This window comes from Petaurus breviceps, unplaced genomic scaffold (genome assembly GCF_028583685.1).
Source record: "Petaurus breviceps papuanus isolate PSGF00001 unplaced genomic scaffold, PetGlider_PUasm1.0 151, whole genome shotgun sequence".
NCBI lineage: Eukaryota > Metazoa > Chordata > Mammalia > Diprotodontia > Petauridae > Petaurus > Petaurus breviceps.
In genome coordinates, this window is record NW_027185712.1 from 10,428,055 (window position 1) to 10,453,331 (window position 25,277).

Sequence of the window (25,277 nt, forward strand, 5' to 3'; positions counted from 1 at the left end):
TCACGACCTCTTAGCCAGCAGCTAGGTTCCGGGACTTCTTTAACAGGACTGTCTTTCACCAGTGGACAAATCTGGCAAAACAACATCAAAACAGACAGACAAAGTACCAGCAAAACAGCTATGTCTCCTCAGTCCTTGGCAGCTCCGGGGGCAGGTCTCAAAAGTCCAGGGCGATTTTAAAGTGGCCCTCAGCAATCCTCTCCGTCTCTCTCTGCCTCCACGAGGGTGCTGCTTCCAAAAAAATTCTTCTTCCTCTTTCTTGTGTCTCTCCAAATCTACGTCACCAGCTCCTCCCAGTTCAGGACTTTCTTTTCACATCAACAAGTCCATCCCACAGGTGGGATTAACAAGCTCTGGGTTTTAACACAATCAATTTGAAAACCAAGCCAATACAGGGGAATCTTTATATTCCATTACTATCACAGCTCGGCTCCAAGGCCCTGTGCTACCTGATTCCTGCTGGCCTGCTGGGTTGTCCTCAGCAGGAGTTTAGCTTCTCTGTGTCATTTTGTGGGTTCTGCAGCTCCAAAGTTTGTTTAGAGTCCCCTTTCTACGTGATTGGGGAAGGTGTAAGCTGGAGGATCTTGGAGGTCATGCTTCTACTCCTCCATCTTCCAGTTTTTCTTCTCTTTGTCCTTTGTGTGGTATTCCTCCGACTCCTGACCTAGGTTAAGCTTTCCTTGTTTCCTTATATCCCTTTCTTTTTATACTGAAACCTTTCCTTTAAAAAAAGTCATTTTTTTTTCCTCTCTGATAACCAGCAGAGTGGAAAGGTGCTTCTTAAGCTGCTTTATTTTACTTTACAGGAGGATGACCAACCTGAACTTTGATCTGGCCATGGCAGAAATATAAATATAAACACTGAATGCCCAGTTCAGTTTCAGAAAAAAATATCCTTGCTTTCCATACTCGATGAAAGTGAATTCCTCAGTCCTTGTACCTCTTATTAGCAAGCTGCTCCCTTGGAAACTGCTTTGGGAAACTCTTTAGTGTGTGTGTGTGTGTGTGTGTGTGTGTGTGTGTGTGTGTGTGTGTGTGTGTAGCATTGTTTAATACACTCTCTTCATTTCCTCACCTATTCAATTGTACCTTGACAGCCATATCCAACTTTATTTCCCTTTTTTTACTGTTTCCATGCCTTAATAATTTGACTCCTTTATGTTATTTTACTTCCTGATTATCTTCTCCTCCTTTAGTTGTTCATTTCCTATTTTTCCTTTGTTTCTTCCTCCTCTTTTAAGTCTCTTCCTTCAATACAAGTGCTTCTCCTCCTGCTGATACTTTTTCACCTCCTCAGCCCCTACTCCTGGAATTCCTATTTTTCTCCTCACTCCTCCAGCTTGAGTCACTGTCTTTGGAATTTATCCTTTCTCCTCCTAGATCTCAAACATTTCTCCTCCTTTGACATTTTTTTCCCTCAAATCTTCCCAAATACAAAGTCTAGCCTCTTAACAACCTAAGATCCCTCTGAATCACTTTGACAATCTTGTCTTCTTTTTTTATTTAAGTCCTACTTCTGATCTTTCCCCCAAATAACCTCTTTTCCTGTGGAAGTCAGAAGTGGAAGATAACTATGGGAGTGATTTAAATAAGTTTCTCTCAAGTACTACTGAACATACTCCTTTGTAATGCTATTTCCATGATTAATTTGTTCAAAAAACACTTGTCCCAATTTTGCAACTAGCTAGCTGTGTGACCCGGGGCATGTAACTTTACCTCTCTGGGGTTAGATTAAACAATTATTAGGTTTCCTTCTAGCTCTAAGATTTTTTTCATTCTCCACAGATTTTGAAGTAGTAAACAGTCCAGCCACATCTGAATTATCACCAATTTCAAATGAGGAGGGTCCAAATTAATGAGCTTTTGTGATACTGAGTGGATTGTTGAGTTGTTGAGACTGCAAAGCTGATATTATTAACACAAGGCTTTTTAATCTTGTGGAATAAATGAAGTTTTCCTAGATGGTGGCTGATCTACAAGATATTTGTATTTCATACTGCTAATAAATGTTCATTAAAACACGTTTCATTATTAATTACACAGACTAGCACTCAGAGCTCCAGCAAATTGTATCCTTATTATAATAAACGTATTTAATTACAGAAGTTCGGTAGTAATGCATATTTTTGCTAAGCAGTTTTATTAGGTGTGTCATATGGTTTGGAAACCACAGAAGCAGACCTCACAATGCATCAAGATTGTTTAAACATACTGGAATGGTGAATCACTACATTATGGGAGAGCTAATCTCAAATATACAACTACCACTTTGATTTTATTTTATCTAGCATTAGTCTTGTTAAACCATGATGAACGACTGGCCATTGGTATTGAACTGATGATAGGGATCATCCATTTTGTGTCTCCCATGCCAATATATCATCAGTGGTTATCTGTGGTTATATCTTGGTCACACATTATTAAACCATGGTAAATCATAGCCTGCCTAGAATGTGAATTGAGTCTTGGTTCTTCTGCTCAGTCTGTCTCTTCTTTGAGAAATCTACTCCTGTAGCTAGAATTTCTTCTAAAACATTGGTAGCTCATTGAATAAATCAAATGATGGCAGAGTACAGAGATTCATAGATGTGTTGAATGTTAGAGGTGGAAGGGAATTAAGACATTATCTAGTCAAAACTTCTCATTTTATAAATGAGAAAAGTGTTAATTATGTTTAAAAAAAAGCAGTTAATTATGTATCTATCCAAGATTACACAGCTCATTAGTGGGAGAGCTGGGTCAGAACCAGGGATTTGTCTTTCTGATCAATAAATTTTCTTTCTACTACAGCACAATTGTCAATGCTTGCTCTCAAGGAGCTAGTCATTTAATTCTGTCCATTGTCCTGGAAATCTGATTCCTAGAGCATACACACACATGCACACACATGCACGCGCGCATAAACGCACACACGCATGCATGCACGCACACATATACTCTCAATGACACATTACCAACACTTCTCCTTATGCAGATGTTGATGAGTGAATGAACATTCCCTATAGTCACTAATCTCCTCCATCCTGAATGTATGCAAGAGCAGATCAGAGAGGGAGTAGTTAAAATGAACCAAGATAGAAAAAGCAATGTGAAGTCACTGTTGGCAAGAAAAGAAGCAGGAGTTGTTATGTTACTGAACAACTTTCTTTTTAGTTGGTAACTCCCTCCTTCAACTGGAAACAGTAGCCAGGGAAATAGTGGCTGCAGTTATTGACCTGACATAGCCACTTGTGTCTATGCACTGAGGACAAAATATTAAGTCGATATAGTGAATATTTTGGAAGGTATACTTCCAAATCCAGAAGAACTAGAAATCTTTATGTTTACACAATCAGGAATTTTTTCCTCTTTTGACTATACAAGTAGAATGACAAGAAACTGATAGCCAAGGTCTAGATCTTAAGATCCCCTAAAACCTGTGTATGTTTTTCATACAGAAATTTTTTTCTTCGCTCTGTTTTTCTCAGTAATGCATGGGCTGTGTGTAAAGATCTTTTTCTCTGGAAGTATATAGAGGAAATTAGGCATCTACTCTCTGTCCAATTAGGATCACAAGTCATTGTTGATGAGAATTAATCCTAGGCTATGCTGCTTTGCCGAAATTTCAAACTGAGTTGCCCCCTGGTGCTGCCTTATCAGTATAGAACTAGGAAAGATATAAGAACTCTCATTTACAGTGATTGTCCAACCTCAGCATTTCCACTTAGAAGCAATACTCGAAAATATGTGTGGCGTATTTCATCTGAGATGGACTCAGAAGTCAAATACAATCTCAAACCCAAATCAGTACTCAATAAACTAAAGCTGTGAGGGTATGTGGGTTTCTCTGTCTTAAAATTCCTAGGAAATTAGTTATCAAAGTGTTTGTCTCATTTGCAGAAGTTCTAATCACTTGCCTTCTCCTTTTTGGATGGTGGTGTTTTTCCTTACTCCCATGAACATTAGGGAAGTGAAGTAGTAAGAAAAGGACAAGAATGTATGAAATGACAAATCCATTGTAAATGTTCTAAACTTTCCCTGCCAAAGTATTGTCCTGTACCTCTGCCTTGGTAAGTAGAGATATGCTATCTTTTTAATAAACTTTAATGAGCACCTTACTGTTCATAAGATTCTGTGCTAGGCACTGCAGAGGACCAAAAAAACAAAAACAAACCCCAAATAATATCCTCTCTAGAGTAGCTTACAGCCAAGTAGAATACCTCAAGTATCCTTTGAGTTATATCTGATTACTCTAAATGGTTGGTATTTTTTTGTATTTGCATGTTGGTCTTTCTGGTGGACGGCACCCCAGTCTGGAAGCCCTGGCTGTGAATGATTCGCTGCAGACAGTATAGAGATAATGAGTTATACTAAGTATCTGACAAGAGGATTAGGCATTCACATGAGTAAGAATAACATCTGCAGTGACATGATAAAAATGATACAGATCATTAAGTCTCATACTTCAGGGCATAAACTGATCACCAGCTGGGGTCAGGAAGAAATTTCCCCTCCTGGTATAATATTGTACAATTAGGCAAATTTGGGGGTTTTATGCCTTCTTTTGCAGCATTCATCATCATCTATCCTCAAACACAAGCTATTATTTATTGATTGTATCCATAGTGATAATTCCTCTGCCCTTAGATAGTCAAGGTTATCACTGAAATATGTCCTGTCCTTCTCATATCCCAGTAAGGCTCCTGAAGTGTTCTCCATAGGATATGGCTTTTGAGGTATCTTTCTTCCAGTAGTAGAGATAGGTCTGTGTAATGGGAATGTAAATTTAAAGATCTTCCCTGCCCCTAGGCTAAAGTGCACCTGGAGCCTGGGGTGGGAGGCTTGTTTTTCAGTAGATACTTCTTGATTGGCCAGTGAGTCAATAAGGTTGTTACATTCTCTGAACAAGGAGAAGGCTATATAAGCCCTGATGTGAGGTCTTGTTTTGGGGCTCACTTTGAGAAGTGTTCTGTGATTTGATCTGGATTCTGGGAAGCTGCTGTTGAGAGCCCCCCCCCCCTTGGCTTTGAAAAACCCAGATGTTGAAACCCAGATGTTGATTGGGTATGAATGTAATGGTTGGACAATTTGAAATCTGTCTACTTGATCTGTTTCTTTCTTGATAATTCTGTCTGTATATTCTGAAATTTGGGGTGCTGACCTCTTTCCCCTGAACTAGGTAAATGATACGTGTTTGACTGATTAAAGTAAGCTTGTTAACCCATTTTGAGTTGCTTTCCTTTAACAAAGCAGATCCAAGAACTTGTGTTGTCAGCGACCCTGAGGACGCTTGGGGTGCTTGCTGCTACAGTCTGTTACAGTTTTTCCCAAAGGGTCCAATGATAGAATAACTACATGTTTGAAATTTTCCTTAGAATGCTGGGAAATTTAGGATATTATATTATTGCAAATAAAAGAAAGTGTATTTTTTGACTTAATAAAAGTTTTAGTTATCCAGTATATGTAATAGAGTAAGCATAGGATTCACAAAAACAAAATTATGCAACAACTTCACTCCACTTGCATGTGGCCATGAATTCACAAAGAACTCACCCAAATAACTGTTCTTATTGAAGGGATTCTTTCTTCTTCACTGCTCTTACATTCATGTGCTATTAGCCAAATCAAATGTTTAGAGTGCCATGCCTCCTCATGGTAAAAAAGAATACTGTTCTGTGAACATCAAAAAATGTGTGAGAACCACCTGACTGTTTGTGAAGTCACAAGACAGTGATGGGCACATGTGCCTGGAGAAGGCTGCTGTTGTTGTTGTTGTAGTTTTCCCTTAAAAAACAAACAAACACTAATTTATCTGTAAAAGGATTAAATCTGTGGCTGGCTTAATTATTTTTCTGAATTTAACAATTGTTGTCACATTACTCCTGATACATCCCATCCATTGTCACTTTCATGGCTCCTTTAACTCATCCATGTTAAAAAGACCAAGTAACAAAGATATCATTTCATAGACCTTCTAGGTTCAAACCCGTAATTCTGTTTCTTATCTTTCTCATGCCTTTGCCAAGGCTTTCATCCAATAAACACGGGGTATCCAAACATTTATGGATGATGCCTAACTTTTGGGTCAGAACTTTTGAGTTCCACTAAGTCTTATAATGCTAGAGGATGCTTTCATGGATTGATGATGATAACCTGGATGAAGTGGGGTGAGAGCTTAGTATCATTGTTGCCTTCTGAGGGGCTATCAGTCCTAATCCCTTCCTCATTTGAGCACATCATTAACTGGGGAATTAGTTGTTGTCCTTTGTTCTTGGAAAGCATCAAAATGACATCACTATGCTAAAGTCAAATTTCAATGTGTCCTGCTGTGGCTGATCAAAGCAATATGAGCTTGGGATGTTCTACCACAGGTCAGGCACAAATAGTCTATGTGAACATTTGGGGTGAATTCTCTAAATTTGCACATCCTGCATTTCCTTGGAGCTGTTTCACTTCTGCTTTGCTCACAGAGCAAGGCACCTTCTCTGATGTGGGTATGCCATGCTGAGCAGTCCTGTGCCACTGTCTCCCACGTCACACAATCAATTCCAAATCTTAAGAGAGACCTTGAGAGTGTTCTTGTATCGATTCTTCTGACCATCATGTGAATGCTTGCCCTTTGTGGGTTCTTCATAAAATAGTCTTTTTGGCAAGCATACGTTTTGCATTTGAACAATGTGGCCAGCCCATCAGAGTTGTGTGTGATGGCAAGCACAGAAGTAGTTCACACCTTGTTTCAGCTATTGAATTATCACCTGGTTTCAGTTCAAGTTTCTTTTGAGCCTTGTATCAAGTGTGTTAAGAAACAGAATGTGGGGACCCTACAACTTGTGAACCCTAGAACTCATGAACTCCTGCCAACAGGAAGGGAATGACCATATATAAGGAGAGGCCCAGGGCTAGAGACAGCAGAACTGAGAAGAGGACTCTTGTGGTGGCAGTCAGGAAGGAGAAAACTTGTGCTCTCTGAAGTACATCGTGCTCTCTGAAGCAGAGTTTCAGTGCTTGGCAGTTTAGTTCATGGAAGGACCTCAGTGTCTGGTACCTTATCCTGCCAGGGGATCTTCAGAATCTTCCTAAGACAATTCAAATGGAAGCGATTCAGTTTCCTTGCATGGTGCTGGCACACTGTCCAGGTTTCATAGGCACACAACAATGAGGTCAGCACAACAATACTGTAGACCTTCAGTTTGGAAGTCAGTCTAACACCTCTTCTCTCTCATACTTTCCTTTGGAGCCTCCCAAACACTGAGCCAGCTCTGGCAATTCATGCATCAGCCTCATTATCAATATGTACATCCCTGGAAAGTATGTGACCAAGGCATGTGAACTTATCCACAACATCCAAAACTCCTCCATTTGCTGTAACCAATGGTTCCATGTATGGATGGTGCTGTGGTGCCTGATGGAGCACCTGTGTTTTCTTGTGATCAATTGTTAGACCAAAATTAACACAAGCAGCAGATAACTGACCCATACTTTATTGTAACAACTTCAAAGGCTGCATCAAGTGCATAACAATCTGTAAGCAGAAAATAATGTACTAACACTCCCTCCACTTTGGTCTTGGCTTGTAGCCTTTTCAAGTTGAATAATTTACTCTCAGTGCAGTAGCTGATCTTGATGCCGTGTTCATCCTCATTGAAAGCATTTGACAACATGGCTGAAAACATCATGCTAAAAAGCATGGGAACCAGCACACAGTCTTGTTTCACTCCATTGGTGACTGGGAAGGCACGAGAGCGTTGTCCATTATCTAGAACCCGGGCAAGCACGCTGTCATGATATTGATGTACAATGCTGATTAACTTCTCTGGGCAACCAAACTTTGACCTAATTTTCCACAAACCCTCACGACCAACAGCATCAAAGGCTTTGATCAGATCTACTTGATCAGATTGCACAGTGTGTGGTGTGAGAAAGGGGACTAGAAAACGTGCCCTAAAAGTTATCTGCTTACCCAACCCTGGCCTTATTACTGTGGCAGGTGGGGAATTCCACTCTGCAATTGAAATACAAAAAAATGTACAAAAATGTCTGCAAGGACAATTCCACTCACCATTGGCACATGGAATGTGCACACACTTATAGACAACACAAAATCCAGTAGACCTGAAAGACGAACAGCTCTTGTTGCAAGAGAACTCAGCAGGTATCACATCCAAATAGCAGCCCAGAGAGAAACAAGGCTGCCAAAGGAAGGCCAGCTTAGTGAAGTACGAACTGGATACACCTTTTTCTGGAGAGGCTACAGTGAAGGGGAGCGCCGAAAAGCTGGTGTATGTTTTGCAATCAAAACTAATCTAGTCAACAAAGTAGCAAGCCTGCTGAAAGGAGTGAACAACAGGCTCATGATAATGATATTTCATGATAACATGATTGCCACTTGCAGGAAAACATCATCAGTGCCTATGCTCCCATCATGAGAAACCCCGATGATGTCAAAGAAAAATTTTATGAAGACCTAAAGACCCTTATCATCAATGTGCCGAAAATGGATAACTTGTGTATCTTAGCCAGTTTGCAGGATTTTTATATGGAAAAAAAAAAACCAAAACAAAAAAACTACAAGCAAGAACTTTGGATGTCTTACACTAAAATAACAAGCCCAAGGATCGGTTCATTGTCTTCATATAGTTCAAATCCTTTATAAAGAAATGAACGAATGAAGGAGTTACCGAGATTGCTGAATCTCCTTTCAGTGTAAACTTAATCCAGTCCTCAAGTCTTTAATCAACAAACTGTTCATTGGCATTGTCCCAGGCAGGCAGTGTGATGTCAAAGAAAGAGGACTGGACCTTGGAACAGCATTCAAATCCTGCCTCTACCATTTATTACCTGTGTGACTTTGGACAAGTCACTTAATATCATCATGATTCAACGTCCTCATTTGTAAAGTGAAAAACCAAAATGAATGTCCCTTCTATCTCTGGATCCTCATTGTCATCCCATTACTTTGATCATCATCATCACCAACAAATTCACCATCTTTATTTCTGTGCTTGTATACTAAGGAGAGGGAGCATGGTATTTTGGATAGCATACTAGACTTACAGTCAGGAACCTGGGTTTATATTCTGTGTTAGTTGCTGACTGTGTGATTCTGGGAGAATTGCTTTGTTTTCCTCATATTTAAAGAAGAGATGAATAGAGACAACTAGGTGGCGCAGCGAATAGAGCACCGGCCCTGGAGTCAGGAGGACCTGAGTTCAAATTTGGCATTGGACATTTAATACTCACTAGCCATGTGACCTTGGGGAAGTCACTTAACCCCACTTGCTCTACCTTCCCCCCTTCAAAAAGCAAAAAAAAATAAAAGGTGGGGGAGGGGATGAACAGATCACTTATCTCACAGGGCTGTTGTGAGCAGCAGATAAAATAAAATATGAAAAGTTTTGCAACAACTTAACTTTTTTATAGTTAATGGTACAAAAAACTTCCTCAAATCTAATTAATTCTACCCCAGGCCAGGTTTCATTTAAAGACAAAACAAACACAAAAACAAATGAGGTATATCAGTCAATCAATAAATCAGTCATGGACATTTATTAAGAGCCTCTTTTGCAGGAAACTATGCTAAGAAGGCAAAAATCAGTGCCCCCTCAAGAAGCTCCCAATCTAATGGAAGGGGGGAGTGTGTCAAAAGAGTGGGTTTGTGGGAGTCAGGCACTCAGAGGGGGGACATGGTAAAATCCTGCAGCCAGAGATTCATGAGATGGTTGCCCTGGGCCCCTTCCTTAGGTGGAAGGACAAAGTAGTAATTTTCCAATGCCATCCTTCATTCTCTCCAGTCGGAGTGAAGAATAGCTTCCTCACCCCTCACCACCACCCAGAAACAGGAGATTCTAAGAAAGTGTGAGTTTCAGAGTTTATGTGATCTAAAACAACAAATATGAGTTTCTTTATATTGAACAAAAGTATTCAAGAACTTGAATTATCTGGCTAATCTATTCCTTTACCTACAAGAGCATATAAATAAGTAGTAACACTGATTATGGTCAGGGATATAGAAAACACTCTTTCTCATTTTACTTTTATTATTTCTTTATATCCTCTCTTCCGCTACAGGCAGAGGAGAAAGAATTGGCTAGCTGAAGATGGGCTAGGCAGGAAGCTTAAATCTCACTGTTGCTTCACTGGGGAATGAAGATACAGTGGCTAGCTCCTGGCAGAGTGGGAGAAGGGGTGTTAACTTAAACATTTGGATTAAATTCCAGTTTAGATAACTATGTTTTACTTTCTTTGGCTTCCTCCCTGAAGTTTCAGCAGACATACTTCTTTGTTTTCCAGACTCAGGTTCCACATAAGTGTGTCTGTAAAACTGCTAACCAACTGTCTATTCTGTGGCAAATCTATAAGAATGGAGGAAATTGATATCTACCAACATAAACCTGGGAATTCACCATTTCACCATGACCAGAAGAACTCACCTGAACTGGAAGCCACCATAACTCTGAAAGTGTGTTTTAAGCACCTTTTCTTCCCATTGTCCCTTGCACATTTGTGCCCCACCCCCCTCCCAGGGTTCTTGTGTCCTCTCTTCCTCCTCCTATCAAAATCTGGTCTTTTTTCTTTATTTACACAGTTATAGAAGACTAATGACACCTTTCAATACTCACCTTGCAGTGGGATTGATAGTTTAACAAGGAAAATGCCAATAGGATAAAGGCCTTACTTCTGGGATCTGGGATATCAGCCAGCAAGTGCAGAAGGATTTCTGGAGGCTGTGGAGTCTTCCTATTGCTTTTACAATCATCCAAATAGGTAATGAGCTACTTTACGTCTCTAAGGCTGAATCTGATGATCCAGTCCCCATTGAACTTAAGATATGGAACTGTAGCAGCAAGCACCCCAAGCATCCTCAGGGTGGCTGCCCATACAGGTTCTTGGATCAGCTTTGTTTAAGGAAAGCAACTCAAAATGGGTTAACAAGCTTACTTTAATCAGTCAAACATATATCATTTACCTCGTTCAGGGGAAAAAGGTCAGCACCCCGAACTTTAAAGTATACAGGTAGAAGTATCAAGACAGAAACAGATCAAGTAGACAGCTTTCCAAACCGTCCAACCATTACATCCATACCAAATCAACATCTGGGTTTCAACATCTGGGTTTTTCAAAGCCGGGGGGCTCTGGACAACGGCTTCCCAGAATCTGTATCAAATCACAGAACACTTCTCAAAGTGAGCCCCAAAACAAAGCCTCACATCAGGGCTTATATAGCCTTCTCCTGGCTCAGAGAATGTAACAACCTTATTGATCACTGGCCACTCAAGAAGTATCTACTGAAAAACAAGCCTCCCACCCCAGGCTCCAGGTGCACTTTAGCCTAGGGGCAGGGAAGATCTTAAAAATTTACATTCCTATTACAGGAACTGAGAAATGTTTGCTGTTAGCTCTGTGACTTTCTGAACATAGAGTAAAATGTGGTGTGATAGTTCCTACCAGGGTCTCCAATCTCTAATAAATCCCCTGAAAAGATGCTGAGTTGATCTTCCTAAAGCTTCGGTTTGGCAATGGCATTCCTGTGCCTTAGAGGTAGATAGGTGCTTCAATGGAGAGAATGCTGAGCCTGGAGTCAAGAAGAACTGAGATGAAATTGGATCTCAGACACTTAGTAGCTGTGTGATCCTGTCCAATTCACCTAATCTCTATTTTACTCAGGTTTTTTTTTTTAATTAGAAAATAGGGATGGGGGTGGCTAGGTGGCACAGTGAACAGAGCATCGGCCCTGGAGTTAGGAGGATCTGAATTCAAATCCAATCTCAGACACAACACAAAAACTAGCCATGTGACCTTGGGTAAGTCACAACCCCAATTGCTCTCCAAAAAGCAAAAAAAAAAAAATAGGGATAATAAATAGCATTTTCCTCCCAGGGTTTTTGTGAGGATCAAATGCGATAATATTTACAAAATGCCTGGTATATAGTAGGCACTTAATAAATGCTTATTCCCTTCCTCTAGCTTCTGAGATTAAGTGCAAATTTCTTGAGTTGGCATCCAAAGCTTTTTGTAACCTGACTTTGGTTTGCACTTTCAAGATAATTGCAATATTCCTCTTTCTCACACATGCTCCATCTGAATGAAAGTGGCTATGTGCTATTCCTCATTTCTGACATTGGGGGCAGCTTGGTAGCACAGTGGATAAACAGCCATGCTTGGAATCAGGAAGATTGGGTTCAAATTCAGTCTCAGACAGTTGCTAACTGTGTGACCCCGGGCAAGTCACATAATCCTGTTTGCCTCAGTTACCCTATCTCTAAAATAAGCTGGAGAAGGAAATGATTAACCATTCCAGTATCTTTGCCAAAAAAAAAAAAAAAACCTCCAAAAGGGGTCACAGAGTGTCAGACATTACTGAATATAACTAGACAGCCACAACAACAAAATTCATGACATTCCACTGCCTGCCTTTGTACTGTGGAGCATACCTCCATTGTATCTGGAAAGTACTTCCTCCTTGTGTGTTCTCCATAAACTCCCTGACTTCCTTCAATGATGAGCACAGGTAACCTTGTCTATTCTGACTCACTACATCCTTCCACATACCTCTCTGTCTACATCCCCATATCTAAGCACGCAATTGCTAATACTCTGTCCTCTGACTTTGTATCTAGTTTTTTAGGACTTTGAATTCAGGTCTTTCTTTTTTTTTCTCTTTTTTTGGAGGGCAATTGGGGTTAAGTGACTTGCCCAAGGTCACACAGCTATTTTTTGGTGTTAAGTGTCTGAGGTTGGGTTTGAACCCAGGTCCTCCTGACTCCAGGGCTGGTGCTCTATTCACTGTGCCACCTGGGTGCCCCTTAGTTATTTCTTACTCCGAGTCCAGTACTCTTTCCCTTGTACCATCTAGCTGTTTCAAGTAGTCCTTAGATGTCCAGTAGGACAAAGGAAATATACATTTTGCCCTGAATACAGACCCACACAAACATCAGATGAATATGTTTGTTGTGCCATGTGTATAGTCCTTATGAGAATCGTATAACAAACAGAGGCCCTTTCATATCCCTTTCTTTTCAGCATCACCGTCTATTGTTGTCCAGATGTCTCTTACCCTCCCTCATATTTGCTGCAGTTTGTTTGTCCAAGCTTAAGTAGTCACCTTACCAAATAACATTTTAATTTTAAAAGGCACCTTCAATGCCTTAAGCCAAAAAGTGACTATTCCAAAGGCCCTGGAAAACTAGGGGAAGGGAGGTTTCCCTAAATCAGGGGTGGGGAAGCTATGGTCTTGAGTCCACATGTGGCCTTCTAAATCCTTGGGTGCAACCTTCTGACCAAGTCCAAGTTTTTACAGACAAATTCTTTTATTAAAGGGATTTGTTCTGTGAAGTTCGGATTCAGTCAAAGGGCTGCACTTGGGGACCCAGAGGACAACATGTTGCCTTCAGGCCATAGGTTCCCCACCCCCTCGACTCCCTCCCGCTAAATCATGCCACTTCTTGCTAGTGGATATCGACTCTCCCTATTTATAGGTTCAGCATGTCTGTATATGTACCTGAATGTAGGTGCCACAGGTGGAGTGACTCCCACCCAATATGCCAATCACATAGGAATTTCCAGGAGTTTAAGCAGCTGCTGCTATTCCTGCTGCCTTCTTTTCACAGTCCCTCTCTCCTCCTCCCCACTCACCTAGAATCCCCTCCTCCCTTCCCCCCCCACAAAAAAAGAGAGAGAACAAAAAGGGATGGCTTAACCCATAGGTCACTCTAAATTCCAAATCATCCCTAGAGTGACAATTCTGTTTTTCTGGAATCGTTGCCCATATTTATAAGTGCCCACTACCCATGCATACATGGTGAGAATCAGGCAGACAAAAATTGTCCTTTAGGAGGGAAAGAAAAAAAAATAAAATTAGTAATATTTTAAGCATTTTTTTATTTTACATTAAAATGCATGGGTTAGACCATATTTCAATTATCAGCTTGACATTACTCTTTAAGCAAATGACTAGAGTTAACAAGAGAGCTACTACATTTTGAATACATTGATTTTCTGCTTGGTGTAAACTCTAAATAGCCGATTAGAAAGCTGTGAATCAGACGGACTCAGTGTACCTAATATACCCTGCAATACATTATAAGCTGAAAACCGTACAGATCTTTGAAGGTGAAATGTATTAAAAGCACATGATTGTTACAACTTAAATATATAAATGGTAACAGCACACCATTTCTATCTAGCAATTTAAGAAATAGTCCACATTTTGATATGCACATCAACCCTAATGCATAAAACTACTGAGCTTAAAGGTATAAAGATACACAGATTTATTTTTCAAAAATGACTGTGAAATGAAATGAATACTTAATTGGACAGTTTCCAGTTGCAGAATATGCTGATGTTGTCCTTCATCATTTTCATGAGCACCAGAAAGCCTCTCTAAGTCTGTCCGTCACCTGTATCTGCACATGTCACTCTTGTGCCCACGGTTAGCCTGGACCTCCAATTTATTGACCACATGAATACCTTGTCAGCAAAAATAGCATCATTTGAATGAGGAGACACTAGTTGTTTTCTTAGATCTAGTCTCAGACCTTATTGTGTGACCTTGGAGAAATTGCTTTATCTCTGGGTGCTCTGGGTTTCTCCATCTATAAAATGATATTAACAAGATGATAACACCTATCATGTCCTTGGAAAGGCTAAAAGGTGATGGATGAACAGAGGCATACATGTGCTGTTATAACTGTAATGCCAGAGAAAGAATGGCTATCATGTTTTAGGTACCTACTCTTATGTGTGTGTAGGGAAAAGCAGCATATTTCAAAATCACTTAGTTTTGATATTTTAAACATTAAAATTGAATCAAGAAAGAGAAAAGAAGGCTTTATCTCTTTTATGTGATTATTTAGCATTTAAATTATGGCTTATTGATGCAAAATGCTTCCCAATAATTTTTATGAGCTCTGCTTCCTCCCACCATCCAGAGACATAGGTTCAATGCATCAGACCACTTTAGAGCTAAGGAAGCTCAGACTGAGTGTTTTAAGAAAATTACACAAGGGCTTAGAACTGGGAAGATGGAGATGAAACTGGAAGGCAATCATTCACTATAAAATACCCTTGAGGCAGGACCACCACTTAGCAAAATGATGATGATGCAGGAAAACTCTGTCTCTGTCTTCGAGGCAGCCAGCTGGTAATGGTGGATAGTGTCTAGCCTAGGTGTGAGGAAGACTTGAGTTCAAATTTGACCTCAGACACTTACTAGCTATGTGACCCTGGGCAAGACAGTGCATCTCCTTGTGACTCAGCTTCTTCATCTGTAAAATGGGGATAATAGTAACACTTACCTCTCAGGGTTGTTGTTGATGTTTGTAAAGGATTTAGTATGGTGTCTGACACAGAGCAGGCATTTAACACATTCTTACTTTCTTTCCTGGTAGTCCTCTATTTCTTCATCTTGTCTTGACTGAGCCTTGCTTGGGACTTATTTCCACAAATAGCATTTCATATTTCCAGAGTTTTCCTTCTTTCTGAATCTGCTCCTATTCTTCAAAGTTTCCAATCTATCAATACTATGTTTCCAATCATTTGATCAAATCTTTCAATTATTCAATAAAGACTTTTCCAGTGTCTTCTTTAACAGAATATTATATTAGGCAGTGGAGGCGAACTAAAAATTAGATCTTAGATTAGATAGTTATTGTCCTCATAGAGCTTAAAGCCTAGTGAGGGTTTCTAATATTAATGACAATAATTAAGATATAAATTACTTATATAGCACTCCCAACTCCACATTCAGTTCCTTAAGACTCTTGGGGTTCAATATTTATTTGACTACTTTTCTATATTTCCCCCCAATCAGCCATGTAACATCATGGCAATGGGAAAGGACATTTGCTTAAAAGTGAATGAAAGATATAGAGAGATATGAAATAAAGTAGCTAATGCTCTTACCACCCACTTCCCACATTCTAACTTTTCAAAAATGATCACAAAAACTAAGACTGTGAGATCATTCTCTCCACAATTTAGCTAGCTGTTATTAAAATACACTGGAGTAGTTGGGGTCAGTGTGATAGGGTGTGGTTTCCAAGTGATACAGCAAGAAGCCTTATGGTCTGAGGGATATCACATCTCTGCATCATGTCCAGGAAATGTGAGAGCTGTGTAACTATGGTGTGACTTCCTAGGATGGGACAATAGCTGGCACTGCATCTATAGCCAGCATTACCCAGCAGCAAAAAGGGATCCTCCTGCTCTGTGACAGAAGTAGCATGCATCTGTTTCATTTATTTTTCTTTCTTTTTCCTTTCTGTCTTCCTCCTCTTCCTCCTCTTCCTTCCTCTTCTTCATTTTTGGTCTTCTGCACATTCTCCTTATTTCAGGTGGCCACTGTGTGTGTGTATGTGTGTGTATGAAGGCAGCATATTTCAACATCATTTAGTTTTGATATTTTAAAATTTCAGCTTGAATCAAAGGTTTCATCTTTTTTGATGTGTTTTTTAAATCTTTCATGCCCGTTATTTCCACAGTGGCACTGCAAAGATGCCTATCCCACAAGAGTATATGTGGGGAGAGTGTCATTGCCTCTAGTACTCTACATTGAACTGCAAAGGATGTGGTTCTGAAGGAGATCATGGTCCACTGCATGGATAGATAGCTTTATGACTTCATAGGATATTTGCATTTTAAGAAGAGGATTCATAAACAGATGACACCTTAAGCAAAATAAACCTCCAGTTTTGAAATTTCAGACTATATCATATAGATGGAAAAAAAATTTAAATGTTATTTTTTGACTGAGGAGACATGAATCATATCATATAAACTAGGCATAATAATACATCAGTGAATAGAAAGTTTGGTGAGGGCAGGAACTGCCTTTTGCCTCTTTTTATATCTCTAGTGCTTAGCACAGTGCCTGGGACATAGTAGGGACTTAATAAATGTTTATTGATTGATGGATTGGACTGAGCCAAGCTTTTCTTTTCTATCTTACACCACTCGGTGAACAATTTTTCAGGTCAGGTCTTTACTTACAAATTGGCTTTTCTTTCCAAACAGAGCAAAAAAAATGTTCAGAAAAATGAAAAGAAAATGACCAAGAGGTGAAGAGGTATACCAGGACAGACTAAATTCAGGACTTTCAGCCTGGGAACATAAAGACTGAAAAAGGTACCTGAAAGATTTAAGTGTATAAAATCCTAAAAGGTTGCAGAGGATGAGAATGGACCTGTTCAGGAAACTCTTGAGCATGAGATCCTCTTGCAGCTTGAAATGTAAGGCTTTAGAATAATACAGAAAAGTATTTATTTATATGAGAGGCAGTAAACCTATGGACTTTATCACACCCAGTAATAGAAGAGACTGAAAATAGAGGTGGGTCATGAAAGAATTAGATAAATGACTGAATGAAATATCTATTTATGCAGAGGTTCCCAAAGTGACTGATGCTGCCCCATGGGGGACACTGGAACAATCCAGGGGGGTGGTAGTAGCCTCTGGTGCAATTGAGGGGCATTGAATAAAAATAAGGGGCTAGTGGAAGCATAAGGAAAGAAGAGAAGAGAAGAAAATTTTCAAAAACCATTCACACATGTTTTATCTGTTGTGTAACAGAGTTAAGGTCAGAATGATTAGATTATTTTCCAAATAAACACACAAAGCTCAAATTATAACCATCAGTGGTCCAATCTGCCAACAGGTCTTAACAAGCAAGTGTTGGCAGGTGAACTTGTTGTGGATTGTTGGGAAGTCCAGCATGCATTGGCAGGAATATGTGTGTGTGATGATTTGTTTACAATATGATACTATACAGTTATATGATGTAATATTGCATCATAAAATATTTCAAGGCATAAAAGACACCACAAATTTATACTGAATTATTAAATTTAAGATGCATCATTTAAAAATATTTTATATATTTTTGAAATGACACAAATTTAAAAAATGGTTTAAAGAAAGATTTCCAGGGGGACACTGAGTAATTTTTTTAAAAGGGAGAGACAAACCAAATAAGTTTGGGAACCCCTTGCCTTAAGGGAAAGTTGAAATGCAGAAGTTAATGTTGAAGAGGACAACTGTGACCTTTTATGAATGATCCTTTGATGCCCCATCAGTGACAAAACTATGTGCAAGATGAACCACAGTTATGATATATTGTGTCACCTCTTATGTTTCTATCTGTGAATGTGCGTGTGTGTGTGTTTAAGGAAATCAAAGTAATCTTTGTCTTCTTTTTTCCTTTATATTGGGGACACTGACCCAGACTAAGACTTCATTAGTCTATTGGTGAATGAGTCAATGAACCAACTGAGGTTCTTGTTCTAGCTTCAGGGAAAAACAAATCTCTATTTCTATCTATCTATCTATCTATCTATCTATCTATCTATCTATCTATCATCTATCTATCTATATCAGATGCATTATGTAGTTTATTGAATCTTCCTTTCCATGTAGATGCAATAAGAATGAATTAGAAGTTAGTATAGTATCTGACTCTAGCTATATTTTCTAGCTTTGAGAAGAGAAAATATGTGGAGAAGAATCAAAGACATCTAGGACCTGTTCTTGGAAATGGTTGCCTTCTGTTGGTAAAGTTATGAACTGATCCAGCCATTCTGAATCTGGAGAATAGTTTGGAACTATGGCCAAAGGGCTAGAAAACTGTGCATGCCCTTTGACCCAGCAGTACTAGTACTAGATCTATATCCCAAAGCAATCAAAGTAAAAAGAAAAATACTTGTATGTACAAAAATATTCATAGCAAATGGTGGCAAAGAATTGAAAATTGAGGGAATGTCCATCAGTTGGAGAATGGCTGAACAATTTGCTCTGATTAAGTAATGTAATAATATTGTGTAATTAGAAGTGATGAGCAATATGGTTTCAGAAAAACCTGGGAAGATTTATATGAACTGATGCAGAGTGAAGTGAGCAGAACCAGGAGACATTTTATATAACAGCAGTTTTGTAATGATAATTAACTGTGAAAGACATAGCTAATCTGATCAATATAATAATCCATGACAATTCTTAAGGACCCATGATGAAAAATGTAATCCACTTCCAGAGAGAGCACTGATGAATTTCTAATGTAGATCGAAACATATTGTTTTTCACTAATTTTCTTCCTTCCTTCTTTCTTTCTTTTTCTTCTTTTTTTTTTGCAACATAGCTATTATTAAAATACGTTTTGCATGACTTCACATGTATAATGGGTATACTGTTTTCCTTCTCAATGGATGAGGAAGGGGAGGGAGGGAAAGAATTTGGAACTCAAATTTTTTTAATGATTGTTAAAAATAAACATTTTAAAGGAAATTAGCTTCTTTTTTTCCACCCAGTTATAGAACCACATAAACATTCAACAAAATATTTTTCATTATTTTTTTCACCCTCCCCCTTAGTGTTTTTTGAACAGAAACACACCATCTCATATGCTTTGCATATGTTTGAATCAGCATTTAACTCTCTCTCTCTCTCCTTCTCCCTCTCCCTCTCTCACCACATAGTTCCTCTGTTTCAGAAATATATTCATTTTACCCATTGAGAAGCTAGCACCACCTCCTCAGTTCTTTCTACCATTCAATTTGGACTCATACAAAGTCCTCCCTCCCCAACTCCTCCCCTATCCTCCCTCCCTCCCCTCTCTTTGGGAAGATACATCTCTAACTCCTCCAATGGTGCCTTCACTCTTCCTGCAGAGGTCCTGACACTCAGTCTGCATAGCTCTTATCTGTGCTATGCAGGAGGAGGGGATGGAGGATTGGGGACTTTCAGAGAGAATATTTGTTGCAGTTTCAAAGCAAGCCATCTTTTATTTTTTTCTCTTTCCCTCTCTCTTTCTCCCTCTCTCTCCCCTTTTTTTCTCCTCCAAGATAAATAGAAGTAGAAAGGACAAGCAGTTTTGATTAGCATTTAAAATGTTGTCAATTTTTTAATGAAAGCGTAACCTCCAACCATCAACTTCACACAAACTGGAGACAAGGTTGCAAAACGAATGCTAATATATTTGGCACACTTTCTCACACTTGTCCTTCGGTGAACTTTCCTTGTTGTTAATTTGTTATGTCAGCCCATATTAGTGGGTTTCAAAAGTCCAAACTGGCAAGTGTGGTGACCCAAAGGGAAGGAGTCTATAAAAGATCTCTAAATCGAAGCCTATTAGATGTGCAGTTCATTAGCCATGCACCTATAGCTCTGTAGATGTGAATGCTGTTTTGGAGACCTTCCGCAATTTTAATAGTCATACTCATTGTCTTGCAACATTTGACATTTCATTTTTAAATTCAGGAAATAGGTATTTGCCCATCAATCAGAGGCATTTTTTTAAAAATATGAGCTGGGGCAGTGAGAGGTTTACAAAAACAAAACAAGATACTATAATTTTCTTTAGAAATTTAGGCTTTAATGAGGGAAAATAATAAAACATAGATCAAAGGGCTCTTGCAAAGAAGTATATTTGGAAAAATATAGAAAATAAGACTATACAAGCTATTCTGTATGTACACATACAAATACAGAGAGGCACAGAATAGGAAGATTGATATGGTCCCTGTGAAGAAACCATGCTCATACTGGGGACCCAGTATAATGGCCAAAAGTACCGAGAGACAACTAGGTACACATATGACCAGTGTACAGTGAAAGCTGATGGATCTTGTTCATTGTAAGGTTGTTAACCTCTTACCTGAGCTAAGCAGAATGAACAAAACAATGGAACTCATTCAAAATGAGATGTTCAGGCTTAGAAAATTTTACTTAGATAATGTGAAAGGCAGTTAGGTTTATTCCTTTTTGGTCAGAGATTTGTTTATTCCTCTTAGTTAAAGTCAAAGTTAATAGTCCTAATGATTTTGACCTAATTAATCGATCTAATTGACTTTCCAGACTTGAGTAGGATATATTGGCTCCTTCTTCAGAAGGGCCATAGCACAGTGGTTTGAGATAGATGAGGTTGGGATTCATAAAGAAGAAGGTATAGATTCCAAAGCCTTCTGAATTGTGATAAAAGATCAAGATAATAGTACCCTGGCAAGTGATCCCAATAGGTATTCTTTTCCTCCTGCATAAGAGTTCCTTCTCATGTGTTTTATGCTTTCTGGTTAATCCCATAATATTGGATACATGATCTACTTGTGCTGTCTGTATTTGTTTTGTGTTCACTGATTTTATGAAGAGGGGCAGCTTGGCAATAGTGCATAGACAGCTGGCCTCAGAGGTCAGAAGACATCTGGGTTCAAGCTATGCAACTGACACAGCTGGCTATGTGACACAGGACAGATCACCTCACCTGTTAGTGTACCATGGAACCCCCTAAAACTGTAAATCACAGAACATATTATGTGCCAAGGATCATGCTAGGTGACAAGGATGGAAGTGTGAGGAGTGAAACAATTCCTACTCACAAAGAGGCTTTCAAATGGAGGTTATAAGTACATGTAAAAATAGATACAGAAAAATATACAATGAATAAACACAAATATTTACAAAGTAGTTCAATATAAGATAGGTTTATGGGGAGGGGACTAGAAGTTGGGGGGATTGGGAAAGGCTTCATGCAGAAGGTGGTGTCTGAGCTATATTTTTAAAGAAGCGAGAGTCTCTAGGAGACCTGGATGAGAGAGAGCATTCTAGGAATGGTGCTATCCAATTATGTGACTCTGGCCTATATCTAGTCACTGGACCCAGATGGCTCCAGAGGAGAAGGTGAGGCTGGTGACTATGCATAGTCTTCTCTCACTTAAATCCAATTGACTTGCAGGTCATGACATGATCTTCCTCATGTCATGGTCCTCTTCAAGAATGAAGGACAAACCACAACTGAGACTGGCTAGAGATTTGTCTATGGAGAACAGAGAGAAAGAAAGGAGTAACATTCAGTGAGGCCCCACATAGGTTAGGACCAGGTTGTACAGGGCTTTAAATGCTAAACAGAGAAGTTTATATTTTATCCTAGGATCAATAGTAAGCCAAAGGAATTGATTGACTAAGAATATCATGGTCAGATCTATGTTTAAGGAAATTACATTGACAATAGTATGTAGGATGACTTAGAGGGCTAAAGGACTTTACTGAAAGGGGATCAGTTAGGAGGACCTTGTAATAATTAAGGTGAGATATGGTGATGGTTTGAAGTAAGGTAATAACTATTTAAGTGGAAGAGATTGGTTATCAGAGATATTGTGAACATAGAAAGAGCAAGATTTGACCCAGAAGGATTATATAGATGAAAAGAAATTGAGGAATCCAACATAATGCCAAGGTTATAAACTGGGGAGATTGGAAGTAGGTGGTGCCTACAATTGAATTAAGGAAGTTTACAAGAGTGGAAAGTTTGAGAGACAATATAATGACTTCCATTTGAGTAATGCTGAGTTGAAGTTGTCTCCTGGATATCTAATTGGAAATGTCCAATAGGCAATGGGTAATGTGGCACCCAAGCTCAGGGGATAGATCTGGGAGACATCTAAGCGTAAAGCAAGGTGAGAAGAGAGTCAAGGACAGAACTTTTGGTCACATACAAAACTGACTGAGAAAAAGTGGTCAGACAGGTAAGAGATGAGCCAGGATAATGGTGTCATGAAAGTGTAACAGCAAGCACCTTAGCACACCCAGGATGGCTGCTAGCACAAGTTCTCTTGATCCACTTTACAAAGGAAAGACAACTTTAAAGGGGTTTACAATCCTTCTACTTTAATTACAGAGAAAGAAGTGAGTATGAAAAATACAAGCAGAGGAATTAGCACAAAGATCACCAGACAGAGCTCCAACTGTCTGAACAAAGCAGTATTACTTTACACTTTGCATACATCAGTGGATCACGGGAGCACAGACATCTAAGTAGTTGGGAGTCTCTGAACATATGGCTACTTAGAGTCTTGACCAGGAAATCAAAAGATCCTTCTCAGGAGTGAACCCTCAAAGCAAAATGCCAACCTCCCAGAGTACATAACAAAGACTTGGGCCCTGATTGATTCAGAGCTAGAAGGCATAAAAACCTATTTGATTTAGCACAGTTGTGAATTATCAGGGTTGAAAGGAGATTAATCCTTCAGATATTTACAATTTAGCCTGAGCCTAGGAAACAGAACTCCAACAAGAAGAAAAAAAACCAACACCAAAAATCCCACCTTGCTTGTGCTCACAGAAAGTCAAGAGAATAGAGGTTCTCTAGAAGATTGGTTAGTAGTCTCAAATGCAACATATACTTTTGATATGAGGAGAGAATACTGATAAATTTAGAAAGAGCAGTTTCAGGTGAGTGATGAGGTCAGAATCCAGATTACAAGGGGTTGAAAAGTGAATGAAAGCACAGAAAGTGGAAATAGTAAGTGTAAAATGCATTGTCAAGGAGTTTGACTGAGAGAGGACAGATATAGGATGAGAGTGACATGGGATAGAAGGTCTAGTCAAGGTGTTTTAAATGTAGGGAGACATAGCATATTTGAGTACAGCAGAGAAGAATCCATTTGGTAGGGAGAGACTGAAGCTGAAGTAAAGAAATAATTTTAGATTCAAATCCATTGGAGAAGATGAGAGGGAATGAGATAAAAAACACATGAAGAGACATTGGCCTTGAAAAGAAGTACTACCTCTTTGTCAGAAACTTGGAAGAAAGGCATCCTACTTGATAGTGAGAATTTCCTCACATGAAATTCTAACCACAATTGAAATCATATTTTTGGGGGGTTAAGAAGAGAATCATTCTCTTAAAAATCATCTATGGCAATGACAACAAAAACATCCTTTATTGAAATTCTCTCTCAGCTTTTATAGGATTGCTTTCAAACTACTGTTTCAGAGCAATAGTGGGTAGCTTGCTGTTACTGAATAATAAACTTCTATCCTTTTTCCCCAAAAGTAACCTAAATGTTGAACTTAATGCACACTGCATTTGTATGAAAAATTTAAACTTGCAAATCAGCAAAGAAAAAAATCCTCTTAACATTATAATATGCCCCATGCATACTTTTAAAGTAATGATATCTTAAAAGTATATGGTCATATATGCAATGTAGATAAGCTCACATTAAAATAGGTATATTCATTTGGATATTTCCTTGTTGTGTGTATTTAAATTCAAAGCTGTAATGTTGTACTAAGTGCATTGTGTAATTTAGGCAGCCACACACATGCTCGCTCTCGCTCTCTCTCACACACACACACACACACACACACATCTTTATTAAAAATAGGAATTACACAAAAAGGGAAGATGGAAGAATTAAAACTAAAGGTCATGAAATTTGATCATCTCCATATTTAAGGTTACTCTAAGTACTCTGCAAATAACAAGGTGCTTTAATACTGCGCCTGCACTTTAGTCTCATTTAATATAAAACCTATGAAAGATTATTCCTGAAGTCATTATCTTTAACTGTTGAGAGCATATATCATGACTAAGTGACTGAAGTGCTGTGTGAACTCTCAATGGGATACTGCTGAAGATCTGATATATGTCTCTTGGTATCCATCAAACTCAAAAGATTTGCAGGAGGAGAAAAAGAGAGAACTTTTAAAAATAAGAAAACATTAAAAAAAAGTTAGCTTCCTGCATCAGAACCTCAGAGCCAGGTCAAGTTGGATACCAGTTAACTATTAAGAGAAGAAAAAATGTCATGACCTGAGAGAATCACATTGGTCTATTTTGTAAATACATAATCTTTAAATAGCATAGACAAGAAAATATTTTCCAGTTGAAAATTTACTTGTCTCCTCTTTTGGGAAAAATTTCATTCATTCTTTCATTCATTCATCTGCTCATATTTCAATAAATGTTTATTTAATATCTTTTAAGTACAAAGTACTGAACTAGGTGCTAGGGATGGGGTGGGAGATGGAAGGTTTGATTCTTACCCCCAGTTAACTTACAATCTAGGAAAGCAGATAAGATGCCACAAAAATATTTCTAATAAAATACTTGAAATATTATATAACCGTCATGAGGAAGTCATAGCAATTTGCTTTAGGAATTGAAAGAAGGGGTAAATGAATTAGATGGAAGGGAACCAGGAAAGGCTACACAGGGAAAACAGCATTTAAACTTGTGGGAAGGTATTCTGGGAGGAGTAAGCTATCCTTTATTATTTCAATTCTCCAGGACTAGATAAATCAACCCCAGGTATATTGGGAGAACTAATGGATGTCATTGCTGAGCCACTATCATGATATTTCAAAGATCCTGAAAAGAATCCCTCCCTTCTTTTTCCCTCCCCCCTTTTTCCTTCCTTCCTTCCTTCCTTCCTTCCTTCCTTCCTTCCTTCCTTCCTTCCTTCCTTCCTTCCTTCCTTCCTTCCTCCCTCCCTCCCTCCCTCCCTTCCTTCCTTCCTTCCTTCCTTCCT